Here is a 24,459-nt window from a genome sequence, read left to right as displayed (position 1 = left end):
ACGGGATATAAGTATAGAGGAGGAGAGGGGGCTAGGGGAGGGGATAGAGAGAAGAGGAGAGGGGCTAGGGGAGGGGATAGAGAGATGAAGAGAGGGGGCAAGGGAGGGGATAGAGAGACGAAGAAGAGGGGAAAGGGGAGGGGATAGAGAGGAGGGAGAGGGGGCTAGGGGATGGGATAGAGAGAAGAGGAGAGGGGCTAGGGGAGGGGATAGAGAGAAGAGAGAGGGGGCTAGGGAAGGGATAGAGAGAGGAGAAGAGGGGCTAGGGATGGGTAGAGAGAGGAGAGAGGGGCTAGGGGAGGGATAGAGAGAGAAGAGGGGGGCTAGGGGAGGGATAGAGAGAGGAGGAGAGGGGGCTAGGGGAGGGGATAGAGAGAGAGAGAGGGGGGCTAGGGGAGGGGATAGGAGAGAGGAGGGAGGGGGTAGGGGAGGTGATGAGAGAGGAGGAGAGGGGCTAGGGGAGGGATAAAGAGAGGAGGAGAGGGGGCTAAGGAGGGGGTAGAGAGAGAGGAGAGGGGCTAGGAGGGGATGAGAGAGGAGGAGAGGGGGCTAGGGAGGGATAGAGAGAGGAGGAGAGGGGGCTAGGGGAGGGGATAGAGAGAGGAGGAGAGGGGGCTAGGGGAGGAGATATTTTTAAGTTTGTTTGTTTGTTTATGCATTTCTGTGAATTAATTAGTTAGTAATAAATAAATGATTTAAGACAATTGATGTATGGATGACTCATAGTGAAGACTGGGTTCGTGCAGATAACCAACAATTTACGAYGTTTGGAATGAGACTAACGTGAGGTAAAATAAATAAATCATTAATCAGAAGACTATTGATCAGATATGAAAATATCTGAAAGGTTATATTGGGAAATTATAACTTTGTAATCTGACTACTTTCCCTGGTGCCCTTGAATTCATAGTTAATTCGTTACGTTATTACTCAAGTGATCGCGTAATCCCTAATTACAGGAATCTTTGATAAAAACTATAAGTCTTCAATTTAATGATAGCAAAGCCACGACAAATGTAATTGGAGAATCCAGTGGGATCTGTTGGTCTTTAATAGCTGATTCTAAGATTTGTATTTGATCATGTATATGCTTTTGCTGTTTGTTCTTTGTTATAGGGTGGGTGTTTTACCCATGTATCTCCATTTTGGATAGATAACTCTTCGTGTTGTTGTTATTTTTTTTGTGTGTGTTTTCCAATTTTCCCAGAAGTGGTTAGAGTCTATGTATTCTTCAATTACATTGAGCTGATTTCTGATGTGCTGTTACTTCTTTTTCTGTAGTGTATTGCTGTATTGTTTTAGTGATTCACCAAAGTGAAGGCGTAGACTCACGTTTTCTGGGTCTCTATGTTTTTGGTTGGAAAGGCTTTTAGATACATTTCTTAGGTTTTTGCATTCCTCATCAAACCATTTGTCACTGTTGTTAATTTTCTTCGGTTTCTGTTTGAAATGTTTAAATTTGATAGGGAAGCTGAGAGGTCAAATGTACTGTTTAGATTTTCTACTGCCAAGTTTACACCTTCACTATTACAGTGGAACATTTTGTCCAGGAAGTTGTCTTAAAGGGATTGAATTTATTGTTGCCTAATTGTTTTTTGGTAGTTTTCCACACTACATTCCTTCCATTTATAGCATTTCTTAATATTTTCCGTTCCTCTGGCTTTGATGCCTGATGACTGAGAATTGATCTGCTCAAGTAGGTTGTGATCTGATGTGTCAGTGAACCCAGTGAACTCTCTGAGAGACTCTGGGTTGAGGTCAGTGATGACGTAGTCGGCAGTACTACTGCCAAGAGAAGAGCTATAGGTGTACCTACCCCTCGAAGCCTACCACTGTCTATGTACATACCTAGCGTGTGACAGAGCTGCAGGAGTTGTGACCCGTTTTTGTTGGTTATGTTGTTGTAGTTGTGCCTAGGGGGGGCATATGGGGGAGGGAATGCTGTCACCTCCAGGTAGGTGTTTGTCCCCCTGTGTGCTGAGGGTGTCAGGTTCTTGTCCGTTTCTGGTATTTAGGTCGCCACAGACTAGTACATGTCACTGGGCCTGGAAATGATTGATTTCCCCCTCCAGGATGGAGAAGCTGTCTTCATTCAAGTATGGGGATTCTAGTGTGGTAGCATACAGGAGGACATCTTTCTCTGTTAAGATCATTTCCTTTTGAATTTCTAGACAAATGTAAAATGTTCCTGTTTAGATTAATTTAATAGGGTGAGTTAGGTCTGCTCTATACAAAATTAGCATAGCCCCCTGAGTCCCGTCCCTGTTTCACACCTGTTAGTTACTATTACTAGCCTGTTCAACCTCTCTTTCGTATCGTCTGAGATCCTCAAAGATTGGAAAGCTGCCGCGGTCACCCCCCTCTTCAAAGGGGGAGAAACTCTAGACCCAAACTGCTACAGACCTATATCTATCCTACCCTGCCTTTCTAAGGTCTTCGAAAGCCAAGTTAACCTGTTGAGGACAGTTTTCACTTTGGGGGAAATTCGTGCCCAATTTAAACGGCCTCGTACTCAATTCTTGCTCGTACAATATGCATATTATTATTACTATTGGATAGAAAACACTCTCTAGTTTCTAAAACCGTTTGAATTTTGTCTGTGAGTAAAAGAGAACTCATTTGGCAGCACACTTTCTGACCAGGAAGTGGAAAGTCTGAAATCGATGCTGTGTTCAAGGGCCTGCCTATAAATGGGCATGATACGTATGAATATACTTGCACGTCATACACCTTCCCCTAGATGTCAAGAGGAAGTGAGAGGAGAAATTAGGTGATTATCTTGGTCTAAGATGGAATGAATCCTCTTGGAATGACGTGTCCCCCATTTTCGGTTTTCTGGAAGGCGCGTGGAGGGACCTGTAATTGCCTTCTGAAAAGCTGTCGTTATAGGTGAATACTATCTCCGGCTTTGATTTTATTTGATACATGTCACAATATCATCGTAAAGTATGTTTTTTCAATATAGTTTTATTAGATTATTGAAATTTTTTCGGGACGTTAGGCGTGTTGCTTTGTCTGCATATGTTCAGGAAGGATAGCTTCGCGCCACTTGGCCAGTGTGCTTGCTAATTCAAGAGGGAAAAACGACGTTCTAATACCAAACAAAGACGGTTCTGGACAAAGGACCCCTTGTACAACATTCTGATGGAAGATCACCAAAAGTAGGACCCATTTTGTGATGCTATTACATATATCTGTCGAACTGTGTACTAGTAGTTTTGCGCCCAGGTTTTGGGCATCTCTCGCCATAACGTAAGCCTTATGTCGTAATGAAGATATTTTTAGAATTCTAACACTGCGATTGCATTAAGAACTAATGGATCTATCGTTTCCTATACAACATGTCTTTTTTTGTAATGTTTATGAATAGCTATTTGGTCAGAATAGGTGAGAGTCTAATAGAAATATCTGCACATTTTGGGAAAAAGATGCTACGTTAGCATAATGGATAACCACTGATTTCAGCTCTAAATATGCACATTTTCGAACAAAACATAAGTGTATGTATAACCTGATGTTATAGGACTGTCATCTGAGGAAGGTTTATGAAGGTTAGTGAAAATTAATATCTTTTGCTGGTTTATTCGCTAACGCTAACGTGCCTATTGCTATCGCTAACGTGCCTTGATGAATGAATGCGGTTGTGTGGTAGGGTTTGTAGTAAGCTAATATAATGCTATATTGTGTTTTCGCTGTAAAACACTTAAAAAATCGGAAATATTGGCTGGATTCACAAGATGTTTGTCTTTAATTTGCTGTACACCATCGATTTTTCAGAAATGTTTTATGATGAGTATTTAGGTATTTCACGTTGGTCTCTATAATTACTCTGGCTGCTTCGGTGCTATTTCTGACGGTAGCTGTGATGGTAGCAGCAATGTAAAACTGATTTATACCTCAAATATGCACATTTTTCGAACAAAACATAGATTTATTGTGTAACATGTTATAGGACTGTCATCTGATGACGATGTTTCTTGGTTAGTTTGGTTGGTTCCTGGTTAGTTTGGTTGGTTTCGTGCATGCTACCTGTGCTGTGAAAAATGTCTGTCCTTTTTTGTATTTGGTGGTGAGCTAACATAAATATGTGGTGTTTTCGCTGTAAAACATTTTAAAAATCGGACATGTTGACTGGATTCACAAGATGTGTATCTTTCATTTGCTGTATTGGACTTGTTGATGTGTGAAAGTTAAATATTTATAAAAAATATTTTTTGAATTTTCGCCTTTTCGCCTTTTCAGTGGAATGTGGGAGGAGTTACGCCGGGGCTGTAAAGGTTAATAAACAGATCACCAACCATTTCAAATCCCACCATACCGTACCTTCGCCACTAAGCAATCTGGTTTCCGAGCTGGTCATGGGTGCACCTCAGCCACGCTCAAGGGCCAAAACGATATCATAACTGCCATTGAAAAGAGACAATAGTGTGCAGCTGTATTCATCGACCTGGCCAAAGCTTTCGACTCTGTCAATCACCACATTCTTATCGGCAGACTCAACAGCTTTGGTTTCTCAAATGACTGCCTCGCCTGGTTCACCAACTACTTCACAGACAGAGTTTAGTGTGTCAAATCGGAGGGCCTGTTGTCCGGACTTCTGGCAGTCTCTATGGGGGTGCCACAGGGTTCAGTCCTCGGGTCGACTCTTTTCTCTGTATACATCAATGATGTCACTCTTGCTGCTGGTGATTCTCTGATCCACCTCTACACAGACGACACCGTTCTGTAAACTTCTGGCCCTTCTTTGGACATTGTGTTAACTAACCTCCAGATGAGCTTCAATGCCATACAACTCTCCTTCCGTGACCTCCAACTGCTCTTAAATGCAAGTAAAACTAAATACATACTCTTCAAATGATCGCTGCCCACACCTGCCCGCCCGCCCAGCATCACTACTCTGGACAGTTCTGACTTAGAATATGTGGACAATTACAAATGCCTAGGTGTCTGGTTAGACTGTAAACTCTCCTTCCAGACTCACATTAAGCATCTCCAATCTAAAATTAAATCTAGAATCAGCTTCCTATTTCGCAACAAAGCATCCTTCACTCATGCTGCCAAACATACCCTCGTACAACTGACTATCCTACCGATCCTTGACTTCGGCGATGTCATTTACAAAATAGCCTCCAACACTCTACTCAGCAAATTGGATGCAGTCTATCACAGTGCCATCCGTTCTGTCACCAAAGCCCCATGTACTACCCAACTCTGCAATCTGTATGCTCTCGTTGGCTGGCCCTCGCTTTATATTCGTCGCCAAACCCACTGGCTCCAGGTCATCTATAAGTCTTTGTTAGGTAAAGCCCCGCCTTATCACAGCTCACTGGTCACCATAGCAGCACCCACCCGTAGCACACGCTCCAGCAGGTATATTTCAAAGCCAATTCCTCATTTGGCCGCCTTTCCTTCCAGTTCTCTGCTGCCAATGACTGGAACGAACTGCAAAAATCACTGAAGCTGGAGACTCATATCTCCCTCACTATCTTTAAGCACCAGCTGTCAGAGCAGCTCACAGATCATTGCACCTGTACATAGCCTATCTGTAAATAGCCCATCCAAATACCTCATCCCCATACTGTTATCTCTTTTATTTATTTTTGCTCCTTTCCACTATGGCCTATTTATTGCCTTACCTCCAGTATCCTACCTCATTTGCACACACTTTATATATACTTTTTCTACAGTATTAGTGACTGTATGTTTGTTTATTCCATGTGTAACTCTGTGTTGTTGTTTGTGGTGCACTGCTTTGCTTTATCTTGGCCAGGTCGCAGTTGTAAATGAGAACTTGTTCTCAACTAGCCTACCTGGTTAAATAAAGGTGAAATTAAAAATTAAAAAATAGTTTTGTGGATGGGACTACCATGCCCCCCACTCCCGCAAAGAGGGCCTCAACATGGAAGTCACACATACGCCCAGGCCTTGAGCAGGCAAACAGGCCCAAACTCCACTCTTACACTATGCCAAGCTGATGGCATGTACCAGATGCTCAGCAGGCTCTGCTCACACTTACTGGCCTGAGGCCAAACCACAAGACCAACAACCTTGGACACTTTATGGAACACAAAGCCTTCAATATCTCATCCTGGAATATCCAGGGCCTGAGGTCATCTGTTTTAGGACTAAATAGCAGGACGCTGGACGTCACCAAAGAAAACGGAAATACAGACATTGTCATCCTACAAGAAATATGGTATAGAGGAGACTGGTTGCCCTCTAGGTAACTACAGGGAAACGAATGATCTCTGTAATTGCAAACAAAGGTTTCTGTACCAAATATTAAGTTCTGCTTTTCTGATGTATCAAATACTTATATCATGCAATAAAATGCAAATTAATTACTTAAAAATCATACAATGTGATTTTCTGGATTTTTGTTTTAGATTCCGTCTCTCACAGTTGAAGTGTACCTATGATAAAAATTACAGACCTCTACATGCTTTGTAAGTAGGAAAACCTGCAAAATCGGCAGTGTATCAAATACTTGTTCTCCCCACGGTATATACTGTACTCTATACCATCTACTGCATCTTGCCTATGCCGTTCAGCCATCGCTTATCCATATATTTATATGAACATATTCTTATTCATTCGTTACACTTGTATGTATAAGGTAGTTGTTGTGAAATTGTTAGATTACTTGTTAGATAATACTGCATGGTCGGAACTGGAAGCACAAGCATTTCGCTACACTCGCATTAACATCTGCTAACCATGTGTATGTGACCAATAAAATTTGATTTGATTTGATTTGATTTGACAGGAAACACTTTGACGTTTATGGAAATGTGAACGGAATGTAGGAGAATATAACATAATAGATCTGGTAAAAGACAATACAAAGAAAAAAACAACCATTCTCTTGCATTACTTTTGTACCATCATCTTTGAAATGCAAGAGAATGGCCATAATGTATTATTCCAGCCCAGGTACAATTTAGATTTTGGCCACTAGATGACATCAGTGTATGTGCAAACTTTTAGACTGATCTAATGAACCATTGCATTTATGTTTAAAATGTTGTATCAAGACTGCCCAAATGTGACTAATTTGTTTATTAATACATTTTCATGTTCAAAATTGTGCAATCTCCTCAAACAATAGCATGGTATTATTTCACTGTAATAACTACTGTAAATTGGACAGTGCAGTTAGATTAACAAGAATTTAAGCTTTCTGCCAACATCAGATATGTCTATGTCTTGGGAAATTGTCTTGTTACTTACAATCTCATGCTAATTGCATTAGCCTACGTTAGTTCAACCGTCCCATGGAAGGGACACCATTCCCGAAGAAGTTTTAAAAGCAGACTTGTACATTTCCTCAGTGAAAACAATGTACTGAGCAAATGTCAAATTGGCTTTTTATCAAATTACCGTACGACAGACCACGTATTCACCCTGCACACCCTAATTGACAAACAGACAACCAAAACAAAGGCAAAGTCTTCTCATGCTTTGTTGATTTCAAAAAAGCCTTTGACACAATTTGGCAAGAGGATCTGCTATACAAATTGTTGGAAAGTGGTGTTGGGGGAAAAACATACAACATTATAAAATCCATGTACACAAACAACAAGTGTGCGATTACAATTGGCATAAAACGCAAACATTTCTTTCCACGAGGCCGTCAGACCTGGGCCCTGACAGTAAATATCAGTAAGAAAAATTAAATAATGGTGTTCCAAAAAAAGGTCCAGTTGCCAGGACCATAAATACAAATTCCAACTAGACACCGTTGCCCTAAAGCACACAAAAAAACGATTCATACCTCAACCTAAACATCAGCGCCACAGGTAAATTCCATAAAGCTGTGAACGAGCTGAGAGAAAAGGCAAGAAGGGCCTTCTATGCTATTAAAAGGAACATAAAATTCGACATACCAATTAGGATCTGGCAAAAAATACTTGAATCAGTTATAGAACCCATTGCCCGTTATGGTTGTGAGGTCTGGGTTCCGCTCACCAAGCAATAATTCACAAAATGGAACAAACACCAAATTGAGACTCTGCATGCAGAATTCTGAAAAAAATATCCTCAGTGTGTCACGACTTCCGCCGAAGTTGGCTCCCCTGCCTGTTCGGGCAGTGCTCGGCTGTCGTCGTCACCGTCCTACTAGCCGCCACCGATCCCTTTTTCGTTTGTCCTGTGTTTTCGGTTGATGAGCTTCCCTATATGTAGTAGGTAGACCCGCCCTTGTTTTGTGCGGGATTGTCTTTATGTTACGTGTGTGTGTTTTAGGTAGAGGTGTATTATTTTTTCTAATTACTTGGCACCCTGTGTTTTGGGTTATTCAAGTTGTTCGCTGCGCCCTGTATGTTTGGGTTTATTCATTTTTTGTGTGCAAAAGTAAAGGGGCACTTTTCGCAAGTGGAACTCTCTGCATCTGATTCCTTCACCCACCTAGTCCCGCGTGACACAGTGTACAAGGTAAAACACCAAATAATGCATGCAGAGCAGAATTAGGCCGATACCCACTAATGATCAAAATCCAGAAAAGAGCCATTAAATCGACAATCTCCTAAAAGGAATCGATTCTCAAACTTTCCATAATAAAGCCATCACCTGCAGAGAGATGAACCTGAGGACCCATGCTAAATCTTTTCAGTCTCCTGAGGGGGAATAGGTTTTGTCGTGTCCTCTTCACGACTGTCTTGGTGTGCTTGGACCTTGTTAGTTTGTTGGTGATGTGGACATCTCAACCTGCTCCACCGCAGCCCCGTCATTGAGAATGGGGCCGTGCTCGGTCCTCTTTTTCCTGTAGTCTACAATCACCTCCTTTGTCTTGATCGTGTTGAGGGAGAGGTTGTTGTCCTGGCACCACATGGCCAGGTCTCTGACCTCCTCCCTATAGGCTGTCTTGTTGTTGTCGGTGATCAGGCCTACCACTGTTGTGTCATCGGCAAATTTAATGATGGTGTTGGAGTCGTGCCTGGTTGTGCAGTCATGAGTGAACAGGGAGTACAGGAGGGGACTGAGCATGCACCCCTGAGGGGCCCCTGTGTTGAGGATCAGCGTGGCGGATGTGTTGTTACCTACCCGTACCACCTGGGGGCGGCCCGTCAGGAAGTCCAGGATCCAGTTGCAGAGGGAGGTGTTTAGTCCCAGGGTCCTTAGCTTATTGATGGCACTATGGTGTTGAACGCTGAGCTGTAGTCAATGAATAGCATTCTCACATAGGTGTGCCTTTTGTCCAGGTGGGAAAGATCCGTTTGGAGTGCAATAGAGATTGCATTCTCTGGGGATCTGTTGGGGCAGTATGCAAATTGGAGTGGGTCTAGGGTTTCTGGGATGATGGTGTTGATGTGAGCCATGACCAGCCTGTCACAGCACTTCATGGCTACAGACATAGCCATTTAGGCAGGTTACCTTAGTGTTCTTGGGCACAGGCACTATGGTGGTCTGCTTAAAACATGTTGGTATTACAGACTCGGACATGGAGAGGTTGAAAATGTCAGTGAAGACACTTGCCAGTTGGTCAGCGCATGCTCGCAGTACACGTCCAGGCAATGCGTCTGGCCCTGCGGCCTTGTAAATGTTGACCTGTTTTAAGGTCTTACTCACATCGGCGGCGGAGAGCGTGATCACACAGTCTTCCGGAACAGCTGGTGCTCTCATGCATGTTTTAGTGTTATTTGCCTCAAAGCGAGCATTGAAGTAGTTTAACTCATCTGGTAGGCTCGTGTCACTGGGCTGCTCTCGGCTGTGCTTCCCTTTGTAGCCTGTAATGGTTTGCTAACCCTGCCACATCCGACGAGCGTCAGAGCCGGTGTAGTACGATTCGATCTTAGTCCTATATTGACACTTTGCCTGTATGATGGTTCGTCAGAGGGCATAGCGGGATTTCTTATAAGCTTCTGGGTTAGTGTCCCGCTCCTTGAAATCGGCAGCTCTAGCCTTTAGCTCAGTGCGGATGTTGCCTGTAATCCATGGCTTCTGGTTGGGGTATGTATGTACGGTCACTGTGGGGATGACGTCATCGATGCACTTATTGATGAAGCCAATGACTGATGTGGTGTACTCCTCAATGCCATCGGAGGATGCCCGGAACAAATTCCAGTCTGTGCTAGCAAAAGAGTCCTGTAGCTTAGCATCTGCTTCATCTGACCTCTTTTTTATTGATCTTGGTGCTTCCTGCTTTAATTTTTGCTTGTAAGCAGGAATCAGGAGGATAGAATTATGGTCAGATTTGCCAAATAGAGGGCGAGGGAGAGCTTTGTACTCGTCTCTGTGTGTGGAGTAAAGGTGGTCAAGAGTTATTTTTCCTCTGGTTGCACATTTAACATGCTGATAGAAATTTGGTAAAAATTATTTTAGTTTCCGTATAACGTATAACCAGCCAGCTGTATGTTGATATTGTTGTCATTCAGCCACGACTTCGTGAAGCATAAGATGTTACAGTTTGAATGTCCCTTTGTAGTTTAATCTTCTGCGAATTTGTACATTTTATTCTCCAAGGATTGCACGTTTGCTAGCAGAATGGAGGGAAGTGGGGGTTTATTCGATCTTTCTCCGCTCCTCCTCATGCAGATTACAGGGATCAGGGCCTGTTCCCGAAGAAGCAGATATCCTTCGCGTCGGGCTCGTCAGAGTCGTGGAAAGGAAAGAAAGGTTTCTGCTAGTCCCTGGTGAGTAATCGCAGCCTGATGTCTAGAAGTTATTTTCGGTAGCGGCAACATTATGTATAAAATAGTTACAAACAACGCAAAAACAAAACAAAAAAATACAATCAGCTGGGGCATGTAAAACGTCTGCCATGTAAAACGTCTGCCATCTTAATAGCTACTGTAAATTGAACAGTGCAGTTAGATTAACTTGAATTTCAGCTTTCTGCCAATATCAGATATGTCCTGGGAAATGCATGTTACTTACAACCTCATGCTAATCACATTAGCCTACTTTAGCTTAAGCATCCCAGTGGGGGGGGGGGCGTCACCGATCCTGTAGAGGTTAATTGATTTATCTGGTTAAATAAATGTTAAATAAAAAAATTAAAAGAAGCTACAGTATTTTTATCTTCATGGACTGTAGCTTCAAGCCATACACACATTCTCTCAACCTTATAAGTCTTTATCCCATCGCTTTTAACTTGAATGGTTGGCAATCAAATGTTCAGATATGCTTCATACATGCAAAAACAAAAAACTTGCATTGATTGATTGTAAATTATTCTGTATAGTGCTGAGGGGTTCTTAAATGGAATAATATAATCCAGACAAAAAAAACAGACCAATTTTAAAAGCTGACTTTCTTTCTTGTTTCTTTTCAAACAGTGTTCAGCTCATTCCTTATTTTTAGGTCACACATGGTGTTACAGACGCCGTGACATTTGTGCAGGGCCAAACTGCTGAATAATTTACTGTGGTTTTGCATGCCTAAATGTCACAGCCATACATAAGGAGCCCTTTGGAGGTTGTGGAGAGAAAGAAAGAAACAAGGGAAGAAATAAGGAAAGAAAGAGAGAGAGAAATAGATAGAAAGAAAGAAAGGACGAAATAAAGAAAGGGGAGAGAGAGAGAGCGAGAGAATGCACGAGAGAGAAAAATAAAGTGAAAGCGAAAGCCATTGAAATCAATCTAATAAAGGCCACCATCACACAGAATGTCTGTCACTTTGCATCAATCATGATTCACCCCAGTGGTTACCCAAAACGCTCAGACTTTTCTGTTTCCATCTACGGGGGCCGGCACCCGTGTCTCACTGGGCCATGACTCCGGCAGACCTGCTCTGACTTGGAGCCAAGGCAAGGCCCTGGGTACTTTTCAGCTTGAATTGATAACCGTGAACTTTAACACCTTCTCACAAAGCAACAATCTTGAATGATGCAGAGGTTGTTGATTCTGCTCGCCACAAGTCTCTAGTGTCACACTCCTGATGCAAACACAACAACAGTAGAGCTGATATTAACATTAAACACTGGTGACACACTGGTTTTTGGGATAAGTCCCATTAGAGAAAACAGAACAGACACTCAGATGAAATTACTTACTCCTTATTAGAATACTTATTAGATTACCTAGTGCATTGTGACTAATTTCTTCCTATTTGTCAACAAAGAGAGGCCAGACAGAGAAAGCAGACCATTCCGTTTTCCCCCAAAGCCTGTTTTAATGTCATCTTCTGAATTGCAAGGTTGCTAGTTAGAACATCTATATGGAAGTAGAGAGAGAGACAGCGGACCGATAAAGAGTTTGTAGGCGGGGTTTATTCTGTCTCCTAAGCTCTCCGGGGAACCATGTTTGTCTGAGGCCTCAGACCCAACACACTCCGGGCATGAGAGGAGATCCAGAGGAGAATCATCAGAGAGAGAGAGAGAGAGACCACATCATCACCAGCGACACCATCACCAGCCACACCCAACCAGCTGAGACCCCCCCAAACAAACCCTGGCCACACCCTATATAGGGCCCCCAAGATCAGACCTATGCCACTACAGCCCGCCCAAGCCCCCCGCCCCTGCAGCAAGGACCTCCAGATGACAGCAGCACATACAGTGACAACAAAAAGTATGTGAACCCTTTGGAGTTAAACTAATAACACACACAAAATTATAAGTTTTCATGTATTTCTTAACACACCGTGTAAACATTCACAGTGCAGGGTGGAAAACGTATGTGAGCCCTTGGATTTAATAACAGGTTGACCCTCCTTTGGCAGCAATAACCTCAACCAAACGTTTTCTGTAGTTGCGGATCAGACCTGCACAACGGTCAGGAGGAATTTTGGACCCTTCCTCTTTACAAAACTGTTTCAGTTCAGCAATATTCTTGGGATGTCTGGTGTGAACCCCTCTCTTGAGATCATGCCACAGCATCTCAATTGGTTTATTGTCAGGACTGTGACTGGGCCACTCCAGAAGGCATATTTTATTCTGTTGAAGCTATTCTGTTGTTGATTTACTTCTGTGTTTTAGGGTGTTGTCCTGTTGCATCACTCAGCTATCTGTTGAACTTCAATTGGCAGACAGATAGCCTAACATTCTCCTGCGAAATGTCTTGATAAACTTGGGAATTCATTTTCCCGTCGATGACAGCAAGCTGAGGCAGCAAAGCAGCCCTGAGGCAGCAAAGCAGCCCCAAACCATGATGCTCCCTCCACCATATTTTACAGTTGGGATGAGGTTTTGATGTTGGTGTGCTGTGCCTTTTTTCTCCACACATAGGGTTGTGTGTTCCTTCCAAACAACTCAATTTTAGTTTCATCTGTCCACAGATTATTTTGCCAGTAGCGCTGTGGAACATCCAGGTGCTCTTTTGCGAACTGCAGACATACATCAATGTGTTTTTTGTACAGCAGTGGTTTCTTCCGTGGTGTCCTCCCATGAACACTGTTCTTGTTTAGTGTTTTACATATCGTAGACTCGTCAACAGAGATGTTAGCATATTCCAGAGATTTATGTAAATCTTTAGTTGACACTCTAGGATTCTTCTTAACCTCAGTGAGCATTCTGCGCTGTGCTCTTGCAGTCATCTTTGCAGGACAATCCACTCCAAGGGAGAATAGCAACAGTGCTGAACATTCTCCATTAATAGACAATTTGTCTTACCGTGGACTGATAGATATCAAGGCTTTTAGAGATACTTTTGTAACCCTTTCCAGCTTTATGCAAGTAAACAATTCTTAATCTTAGGTCTTCTGAGATCTCTTTTGTTCGAGGCATGGTTCACATCAGGCAATGCTTCTTGTGAATAGGAAACTCAAATGTTGTGTTTTTTTATAGGGCAAGATAGCTCTAACCAACTCCAATCTCATCTCATTGATTGGACTCCAGGTTAGCTGACTCCTAACTCCAATTAGCTTTTGGTCATTAGCCTAGGATTTCACATACTTTTTCAAACCTAGACTGTGAATGTTTACATTATGTAATCAATATAGACAAGAAAAATACAATAACTTGTGTGTTATTAGTTTAAGCACACTGTGTTTGTCTATTGTTATGACTTAGATGAAGATCAGATTAAATTGTAGGTAATTCCAAAGGGTTCACATACTTTTTCTTCCCAATGTATGCACAGGCCGTGAGCAGAGCAACAGGCCCAACCCCCACGAATACAACCTCCCAAGCCCCATCCTGCAACATAAGAGGTATGTTTCAGATGCTCAACATGCTCTGCTCACACCTAGTGTAATGGTCCGAGCCTAAACCACACAAAAACAACACTAGACACTATGGAACACAAAGCTTTTACTATCTCATCCTGGAAAATACAAGGTCTGAGGTCATCTGCCTTTGACATAAAGAGCAGGAACCCAGACTTCATCAAAGAAATTGGAAATACAGACTTGTCATCCTACTACAAACATGGCATAGAGAAATCAGAGCCACTTATTGGGTTATAGGTTACAGAGAGCTGGTAGTCCCATCCACAAACTACCAGGTGTGAAACAGGGAAGAGCTGATTTCTTACAGAGCAGACATAACCCACTCTATTAAAACAGGAACATTTTACATCTGGCTAGAAGTTAATAAGGAAATTACAGAGAACAATAGAGAAAAATGTCCTCATGTGTCCCCAATAGAATCCCCATACTTTAAGGATGACAGCTTCTCCGTCCTAGAGGGGGAGATCAACCATATTCAGGCCCAGGGACATGTACTAGTCTGTGACGACATAAATGACAGCACTGGACTAGAACCTGACACTCTCAGCACACAGGGGGACATACACCTACCTGGAGGTGTCAGTATTCCCTCCCAAATATGCCCCCCTAGACACAACTATGACAAAACAACCAACAAAAATGGGTCACAACTCCTGCAGCTCTGTCACACGCTGGGTCTGTACATAGTCAATGGTAGGCATACAGCTCATCCCTTGGCAGTAGTACTGTAGATTACTTTATTACTGACCTCAACCCAAAGTCTCTCAGCCCACTGACACCACTATCAGATCAAAGCAAAATCACAGTCCACTTTTTATTTAATTTATTTTGTATTTAACCATTATTTAACTAGGCAAGTTAAGAACAAATTCTTATTTACAACGACGGCCTACCAAAAGGCAAAAGGCTTCCTGCGGGGATGGGGGCTGGGATTAAAAATAAATAAAACATATGTAAATATAGGACAAAACACACATCACGAGAGAGATAACACAACACTACATAAAGAGAGACCTAAGACAACAACATAGCAAGGCAGCAACACATGACAACACAGCATGGTAACAACACAACATGACAACAACATTGTAGCAACACAACATGATAGCAGCACAAAACATGGTACAAACATTATTGGGCACAGACAACAGCACAAAGGGCAAGAAGGTAGAGACAACAATACATCATGTGTCCATGATTGAGTCTTTGAATGAAGAGATGGAGATAAAACTGTCCAGTTTGAGTATTTGTTGCAGCTCGTTTCAGTCGCTAGCTGCAGCAAACTGAAAAGACGAGTGACCCAGGGATGTTTGTGCTTTGGGGACCTTTAACAGAATGTGACTGGCAGAATGGGTGTTGTATGTGGAGGATGAGGGCTGCAGTAGATATCTCAGATAGGGGGGAGTGAGACCTAAGAGGGTTTTATAAATAAGCATCAACCAGTGTGTCTTGCGACGGGTATACAGAGATGACCAGTTTACAGATGAGTATAGAGTGCAGTGATGTGTCCTATATGGAGCATTGGTGGCAAATCTGATGGCCGAATGGTAAAGAACATCTAGCCGCTCGAGAGCACCCTTACCTGTCTCCGTAATCTAGCATGGGTAGGATGATCATCTGAATCAGGGTTAGTTTGGCAGCTAGGGTGAAAGAGGAGCGATTATGATAGAGGAAACCAAGTCTAGATTTAACTTTAGCCTGCAGCTTTGATACTGTATATGCTAAGAGAAGAACAGTGTACCGTCTAGCCATACTCCCAAGTACTTGTATGAGGTGACTACCTCAAGCGCTAAACCCCCAGAGGTAGTAATCACACATGTGGGGAGAGGGGCATTCTTCTTACCAAACCACATGAACTTTGTTTTGGAGGTGTTCAGAACAAAATTAAAGGTAGAGAAAGCTTGTTGGACTCGAAGAAAGCTTTGTTGTAGAGCATTTAACACACAATCCGGGGAGGGGCCAGCTGTATATGCAGACTGTATAGTCTGCATATAAATGGAGGAGAGCTTCCTACTGCCTGAGCTATGTTGTTGATGTAAATTGAGAAGAGCGTGGGGCCTAGGATTGAGCCTTGGGGTACTCCCTGGGTGAAAGGCAATGGCTGAGACAGCAGATTTTCTGACTTTATACACTGCACTCTTTGAGAGAGGCATCTATCAAACCAGGCCAAAGACCCCTCAGAGACACCAATACTCCTTAGCCTGCCCACAAGAATGGAATGGTCTACCATATCAAAATCTTTGGCCAAGTCAATAAAAATAGCAGCACAACATTGCTTAGAATCAAGGGCGATGGTGACATCATTGAGGACCTTTAAGGTTGCAGTGACACATCCATAACCTGAGCGGAAACCAGGTTGCATACCTGAGAGAATACTATAGACATCAAGAAAGTCAGTAAGTTGATTATTGACAAGTTTTTCCAACACTTTTGTTAAACAGGGTAAAATAGAAATAGGCCTATAACAGTTCGGATCAGCTTGATCTCCCCCTTTAAATAAAGGAAGAGCTCAGCCATGTGCTTCTTGTCAGTAACAACCACATCATCTACTTTAAGGGACATGGGCAGCTGTGAGAAGGAGGGTATATTCTCCAGGTCTTTAACTTCTTATGGCTGCAATACCGTCAAACGGAGCTCACTCTCACGTGAACGCGCCAGTTCAATGCGTGGGCACCTCATGGAAGTGATTACTCATTCCTGTCTCCTTCGGCCCCCCTTCACATTAGAGTCATCAGACAAAGTTCTATTAACTGTTGACATCTAGTGAAAGCCGTAGGAAGTGAAAACCCATCCATATCTCTCTGTATTTTCAATGAGAGCTTGGTTGAAAATCTGGCACCCCCCGAAAATATCCAATTAGGAAGTGGAACTTCTCAGGTTTTTGCCTGCCATATGAGTTCTGTTATACTCACAGACATCATTCAAACAGTTTTAGGAACTTCAGCGTGTTTTCTATCCAAATCTACTAATAATATGGATATCCAATAATATGCATATATTAGCAACTGGAACTGAGTAGCAGGCAGTTTACTCTGGGCACGCTTTTCATCCAAACGTGAAAATGCTGCCTCCTAGCCCAAATAGGTTTTAAGTTATAAAACTGTGTAAAAATCAGGAAAACATGTTTTAAATGTACAGGCTAGCTGAACTTAGATCGCTTCCATACTAAAGCGAGAGAAATGACCCATACGCCACACACATAAAGAACATGGGTTTTACAATGCAACATAATTCTCCCTTTCTCTCTCAAACATGTTTTGTTACTATTTCATTGCTAATGTTAATAATAATCACTTTACTATCATTTGAGACTGCGGCAACACTTTACGTTGCATTAAGTTGCATTATTACACAATTATTGCATGATAGTTAATGTTGTAATTATGTTACACTGTTACTGGTACATTTCTATTTAATGCAGGTACACAAATGCAATTTCAAGATACCTACACAAAATAGCTACATAAAATGCCCATCTTACTACTTCAATTCAAACTTGTACTCAAACTTGTCTCAATTTTTCATAAAGTGCCCGAAATGTGAAGCAACTATTAACTAATATAGTGTCGGTATCCAATTTTTAATCCTAAGTGTGCTGTGTGTGGTGTGTGTGTGTGTGTGTGTATGTGTGGTGTGTGTGTGTGTGTGTGTGTGTGTGTGTGTGTGTTGTGTGTGTGTGTGTGTGTAATATTATATTAACTAATATAATCCATCAGTTATACCTTAACTGCAGTGCAATAAAACATTAACTACAGTGAAATAGTGCAACTTAATATTAAGTGTTATCCACCCAGCTTTATATCCTATTATATCCTATTCTGTTGCTGACAGTAGCATGAAACCATGAAAACAATACCTTGCTTCTCTTCTGGCTAGTCTTTCCTCCCTAGCAACTGGCTCTGCGTTAATCTTTTGTCTGTGCCGTGCCCTCTCCTTATTAGACAACGGCATCTACTGTCACGACTTCCGCCGAAGTCGGCCCTTCTCCTTGTTCGGGTGGTGTTCGGTGGTCGACGTCACCGGCTTTCTAGTCACCATCGATCTATTTTTCAGTTTCGTTTTGTTTTGTCTGTTTATACACACCTGGTTTCAATTCCCCCATCATGTTCCCTATTTAACCCTCTGGCTTTCATTTCTGTTTTGTCCGTGATTGTTTGTGCGTTAGTGGTTGTGATGATTACGTGTGTGTTTGTGATTATTTCCATTTGTGGAACTTTTGCCTATATTTTGAGTAAAACACTGTGGTTTCGCTCAACACCTGTGTCCTGCGCTTGACTCCGATACTTCTCCGCACACAACCCTGACATCTACAGTATAAAGATATTGTGCCTCAGACAACTTCAACAGGAGAAAATTGGAAAACACTAAACATATAAAACAGAAAGAGTTATCTATCCAAAACGGAGATGTATGAATAAACCACTTCTCAAATCTTTTTGGCCCTGTAACAAAGAACAAACAGCAAAAACATATACAGTACCAGTCAAACGTTTGGACACACCTTTTCATTCAAGGGTTTTTCTTTATTTTTACTATTTTCTACATTGTAAAACAATAGTGAAGACTTCAAAACTATGAAATAATACATATGGAAAAATGTAGTAACCAAAAAAGTGTTAAACAAATCAAAATATATTTTATATTTGAGATTCTTCAAAGTAGCCACCTTTTGCCTTGATGACAGCTTTGCCCACGCTTGGCATTCTCTCAACCAGCTTCATGAGGTAGTCACCTGGAATGCATTTCAATTAACAGGTGTGCATTTTTAAAAGTGAATTTGTGGAATTTCTTTCCTTCATAATGCGTTTGAGCCAATCAGTTGTGTTGTGAAAAGGTATGGGTGGTATACAGAAGATAGCCCTATTTGGTAAAAGAAAAAGTGCATATTATAGCGAGAACAACTCAAATAAGCAAAGAGAAATGACAGTCCATCATTACTTTAAGACATGAAGGTCAGTCAATCCGGAACTTTTCTGTCATAAAAACCATCAAGCGCTATGATGAAACTGGCTCTCATGAGGACAGCCACAGGAAAGGAAGACCCAATGTTTGGTTGCAACTGCTATGTCTTTGTGAGACGCAGAGTAGGAGAACGGATGGAGAACGGAGAATGGATCTCTGCGTGTGTGGTTCTCACCGTGAAGCATGGAGGAGGAGGTGTGATGGTGTGGGGTGCTTTTCTGGTGACACTGTCAGTGATTTATTTAGAATCAAGGCACACTTAACCAACATGGCTACCTCAGCATTCTGCAGCGATACGCCATCCCATCTGGTTTGCACTTAGTGAGACTATCATTTGTTTTTCAACAGGGATGGAGTGCTGCATCAGATGACCTGGCCTCCACAATCACCCGACCTCAACCCAATTGAGATGGTTTGGTATGAGTTGGACCGCAGAGTGAAGAAAAAGCAGCCAACAAGTGCTCAGCATAAGTGAGAACATCAAGACTGTTGGAAAACCATTGCAGTTGAAGCTGTTTGAGAGAATTTCAAGAGTGTGCAAAGCTGTCATCAAGGCAACGGGTTGGCTACTTTGAAGAATAAAAAAAATAAAAAAATACATTTAGTTACTATATCATTCCAAATATGTTATTTCATAGTTTTGATGACTTCACTGTTATTCTACAATGTAGAAATAGTAAAAAGAAAGAAAAAAACTTTAATGAGTAGGTGTGTCCAAACTTTTGACTGGTACTGTACATGGGCTCCCGAGTGGTGCAATGGTCTAAGAAACTGCATCTCCGTGCAAGAGACATCACTGCAGTACTCTTTCTCTCTCTGTCCCTCTGTCCCTCTTTCTCTCTCTCTCTCTCTCTCTCTCTCTGTCCCTGTTTCTATCTCTCTCTCTCTCTCTCTCTCTGTCCCTGTTTCTATCAATTCAATTCAATTCAATTCAAGGGGCTTTATTGGCATGGGAAACATGTGTTAACATTGCCAAAGCAAGTGAGGTAGATAATATACAAAAGTGAAATAAACAATAAAAATTAACAGTAAACATTACACATACAGAAGTTTCAAAGCAATAAAGACATTACAAATGTCATATTATATATATACAGTGTTGTAGCAATGTATAAATGGTTAAAGCACACAAGTTAAAATAAATAARCATAAATATGGGTTGTATTTACAATGGTGTTTGTTCTTCACTGGTTGCCCTTTTCTTGTGGCAACAGGTCACAAATCATTCCCCCTGAGTCCCTTCCCTGTTTCACACCGTGGTAGTTTGGTGGGATGGGACTACCAGCTCTCTGTAACCTAGAGGCAAACCAGTGGTCCGTCTCCTCTATACCAGGTTTCTTGCAGGATGACAATGTCTGCCATTCCGATTTCTTTGGTGAAGTCCGGGTTCTTGCTCTTTAGACCAAAGGCAGATGACCTCAGGCCTTGGATATCCAGGATGAGATAGTGAAGGCTTTGTGTTCCATAAAGTGTCCAATGTTGTTAGTCGTGTGGTTTGGCCTCAGACCAGTAAGTGTGAGCAGAGCCTGCTGAGCATCTGGTACATTGCCATTGGCTTGGCCTAGTGTAAGAGTGGGGGTTGGGCCTGTTTGCCCGCTCACTACCTGGCGTATGTGTGACTTCCATGTTTATGCCCTCCTTGCGGGGGTGGGGTGCATGGGGTGGGCAGGAGTGGCATAGGTCTGATCTGAGGGGGCCTAAATGGGTGTGGGCATGGTTGATGTGGGGGTGAATGATTGGTTGGGGTGGGGTGTGGATGTGTCTGGGGGTGCTGTGGTCTGGATGTAAGTCCCTTGGCGTGGGTCCTCTATGTGTACGTCCAGGGGGGGGTCCTGAAGTTCTTGGAGGGTGTCTCGCTGGTCTGGGTGGGGTGTCTATTGATCTGTTGCTGGTTGGGCTGGTTGAGAGCGATGTCCTTTAGAGTCCGGGCAAAAGGTGGGCACTGCTGCCTTGTAGAGGTTGGACCTGGTCATAGAGGCTGTTCAAGTCCAGGGTGGAGTGGTGGGCCAGAAAGACATTTGGTTTTGAAGCACAGTCACGGGAAATGCTTGCGTTTTACCCGCTGTATTGTAGCAGGTGGAAGTCTTTTCGTGGTAGCAGGGTGGAGATAACCACTTGTGCGTTGGGGAACGTAGAGAAGCTTTTTCAATCACTCCCTTCAGTGCTTGTGGCCCCCTTTCCTGCTGTGCTCTCAGGTCGTTTGTGCCTGTGTGTATTATTATGTGGCTAGGTGAGCCTAGTTTGTCCTCAGACAGAAGGTCTAGGGCGCGCTGGGTGTTTTGGACACCAGAGTTTAGACACACTGTGTTTGGGAAAAAGTTTTTTTTCTTCTATAAATTTACCATTAGAGTCCATAAGGAGGACAATCTGTGTCTTGGTGTTGTCCTCAGTGGGTGTGGGGGGGTTATCAGGAGGGCTATCAGGGTGGCTGACCGGGGGGGTGCTCAGAGGGGGTGAGAGCTGGCTGGCTTGGGTTTTTCTTTTGTCTGTTCTGCTGTGATGTCGACTCTATGGCAGGTCTGGTGTGGACTGTTCTGCTGTGGTATTGAGACTTTTGTCGGGTGCTGAGGTGGCTGTTCTGCTGGCGTCTCTGTGGGGATGGCCACCTCCCTAGTGGGGTTGTTCTCTGTCACATGCCATCCCCCTCCACCTCTCCTCCAGCAGTCTGGTCCTCTCCTCATCCCCCTCTCCCTCTTCCTCCAGCAGTCTGATCTCTCCTCTAGTGCTCTGTTCTGCTCCTGCTTCTGCTCTTCTTCTCCTGTTGAAATTGTGTCTCACCACAGTCCAGAGTGCAGATATGTCTCTCTCCACCCTCTCAGCTCTCCAGGTCTGGTTAAGGGGTGTTGTTGTGCTGGACTGTTTGTCTGGGTCTGTGCTGACTGAAGTGTAATCACCTGCTGTTCCGCTCCACCTGCCTTAACCTCAGCTGGGTGAATTTATCCTTCATTTCAATGAGGGGGAATTACTCTGTGCTGGAGGTGACTGTCTGCTGAGGGTTGCTCATCTGTGGTCCTGAGGAAGAGGTCTGGTCTGACCCGCTTGGGGTGGGGGTATCTTTACAAGGGAGAGCTTCTCCTGCTGGGCTAATACTTTTGATTAGGTGAAAGTCCAGCTGAAACTGTTTGGGGTTGCCCTGTACCATTACTGTTCAGACTTATAAAGATTTATATTAGCTGACTCCTCGTCCTCGTTGTCAAGAATCCTGAGTTTCACCCCTCGTTAACCCCCCTCTCTTACACAGAGGGGTAGTGTGCTAATATAGCACTGTGCCATGCCAGGGGATGGTTTGTGTGGAAGATAAGGTTGCTGATGTTCCCATTTTTGTAATAGTCAGCAAAAGTGTCTCTTGATTTTCGCATAAGGAGCTTCATTTTGTGCTCTTTTCTTGCCTTGTCATCTTCACACTAACAGGGTACAGTATTTTATTACCTCTGAACAGCGGGAGGCAGCTTCTAAGGCCTCTCCCTTTGTTTGGGGTAGACTATTCGACTCTCCTGCATTGTTGGGCTAATGGTCTTTGACACCTCTCACTTGACACGTCAGTGCTAGTTTGAAGCTGTATCAAGCTTGCAATTATGTTTCATTCGATGCTTATAAAGTAATGTCATGTATTTTTCTTCTTGGCTTTTGCAATAAGAATATAGTTTCAGACTAAACATTACCTCACTCAGTTCAGGTTTGGGTGGTGTTTTCAGGTTCTGTTGTTTTCCAGAGAATTTGCTGTGTAATAATCCTTGGTATTTGTGAATCTTTCAGGTGATTCCGTAATTCCGTCCAAATCAGGATGTAGGTTTTTCAGTTTTGATTTGAATTTAGGGTTATGTTGAGAGGTAGCATCCTGTAATTTGTTCCTGACAAAAAATCCAAGTTTAACTAACTCTAAATCTATATTTTTAAAGAAAATGCTGAAAAATGCAGGAGCTCATCTTGATCATGACCTCTCTCTCTCTCTCTCTCTCTCTCTCTCTCTGTTCTCTGTCTCTGTTTTCTCTCTCTCTGTCCTGTTTTCTGTCTCTGTTTCTCTGTTTCTCTCTCTCTCTGTCCTGTTTCTCTGTCTCTGTTTCTCGTTTCTCTCTCTCTCTTGTCTCTGTTTCTGTTTCTCTCTCTCTCTGTCCCTGTCTCTGTTCTTTTCTCTCTTCTCTCTCTGTCTTCTGTTTCTCTCTCTCTCTCTCTGTCCCTGTTTCTCTCTCTCTCTCTGTCGTTCTCTGTCCTGTTTCTCTCTCTCTCTCTGTCCCTGTTTCTCTCTCTCTCTCTGTCCTGTTCTCTGTCCTGTTTCTCTCTCTCTCTCTTTCCTGTTTCTCTGTCTCTGTTCTCTGTTCTCCTCTTCTCTTCTCTCTCTCTCTTTCCCTGTTTCTCTGTCTCTGTTCTCTGTTTCTCTCGTTCTCTGCCTCTCTTCTCTGTCTGTTTCTCTGTCTCTGTCTTCTCTGTCCCTGTTTCCTCTGTCTCTGTTTTCTCTCTCTCTCTCTCTGTTTCTCTGTCCCTGTTTCTCTGTCTTCTGTTGTCTCCTCTCTCTCTCTCTCTCTGTTTCTCTGTCCCTGTTTTTTTTCTTTTTTCTGTCCTTCTCGTTCTCTCTCTCTCTCTCTCTGTCTCTCTCTCTCTCTCTTTCCTGTTTTCTCTCTCTCTCTGTCTCTCTCTCTCTCTCTTTCCCTGTTTCTCTCTCTCTCTGTCTCTCTCTCTCTCTCTTTCCCTGTTTCTCTCTCTCTCTGTCTCTCTCTCTCTCTCTTTCCCTGTTTCCTCTGTTTTCTGTCTCTCTCTCTGTCTCTTTCCCTGTTTCTGTTTTCTCTCTCTCTCTGTCTTCTCTCTCTCTCTTTCCCGTTTCTCTCTCTCTCTCTTTCCCTGTTTCTCTCTCTCTCTCTTTCCCTGTTTCTCTCTCTCTCTCTTCTCTCTCTCTCTCTCTCTCTCTCTCTCTCTCTCTCTCTCTCTCTCTCTCTCCTCTCTCTCTCTCTCTCTCTCTCTCTCTCTCTCTCTCTCTCTCTCTCTCTCTCTCTCTCTCTCTCTCTCTCTCTCTCTCTCTCTCTCTCTCTCTCTCTCTTCTCTCCTCTCTCTTCTCTCTTCTCTCTCTCTCTCTCTCTCTCTCTCTCTCTCTCTCTCTCTCTCTCTCTCTCTCTCTCTCTCTCTCTCTCTCTCTCTCTCTCTCTCTCTCTCTCTCTCTCTCTCTCTCTCTCCTTCTTTACCATTATTCTCTCTTTACATTATCTCTCTTCACCCTTATCTCTGTTTACCCTTCTCTCTCTTTCTTTCTTTACCCTTCTCTCTCTCTCTCGCTCCAATAAACACCTTGACGCGCACGCACACGCACACCACACACCACACACACACACACACACACACAACACACACACACACACACACACACACACACACACACAACACAACACACATCACACTTCA

The 24,459-nt window shown here is 43.0% G+C and overlaps 1 protein-coding gene across 1 annotated transcript in view; it reads right to left on the bottom strand.

Moving 5' to 3' along the window:
* Nucleotides 1-24,459, bottom strand: part of LOC111960892 (laminin subunit gamma-3-like) — a 258,280-nt gene that overhangs the window by 89,878 nt on the left and 143,943 nt on the right.

This window comes from Salvelinus sp. IW2-2015, linkage group LG4q.1:29, assembly GCF_002910315.2.
Source record: "Salvelinus sp. IW2-2015 linkage group LG4q.1:29, ASM291031v2, whole genome shotgun sequence".
In the NCBI taxonomy this organism is placed as follows: domain Eukaryota; kingdom Metazoa; phylum Chordata; class Actinopteri; order Salmoniformes; family Salmonidae; genus Salvelinus; species Salvelinus sp. IW2-2015.
This window is presented reverse-complemented; position numbering and strand designations above follow the sequence as displayed.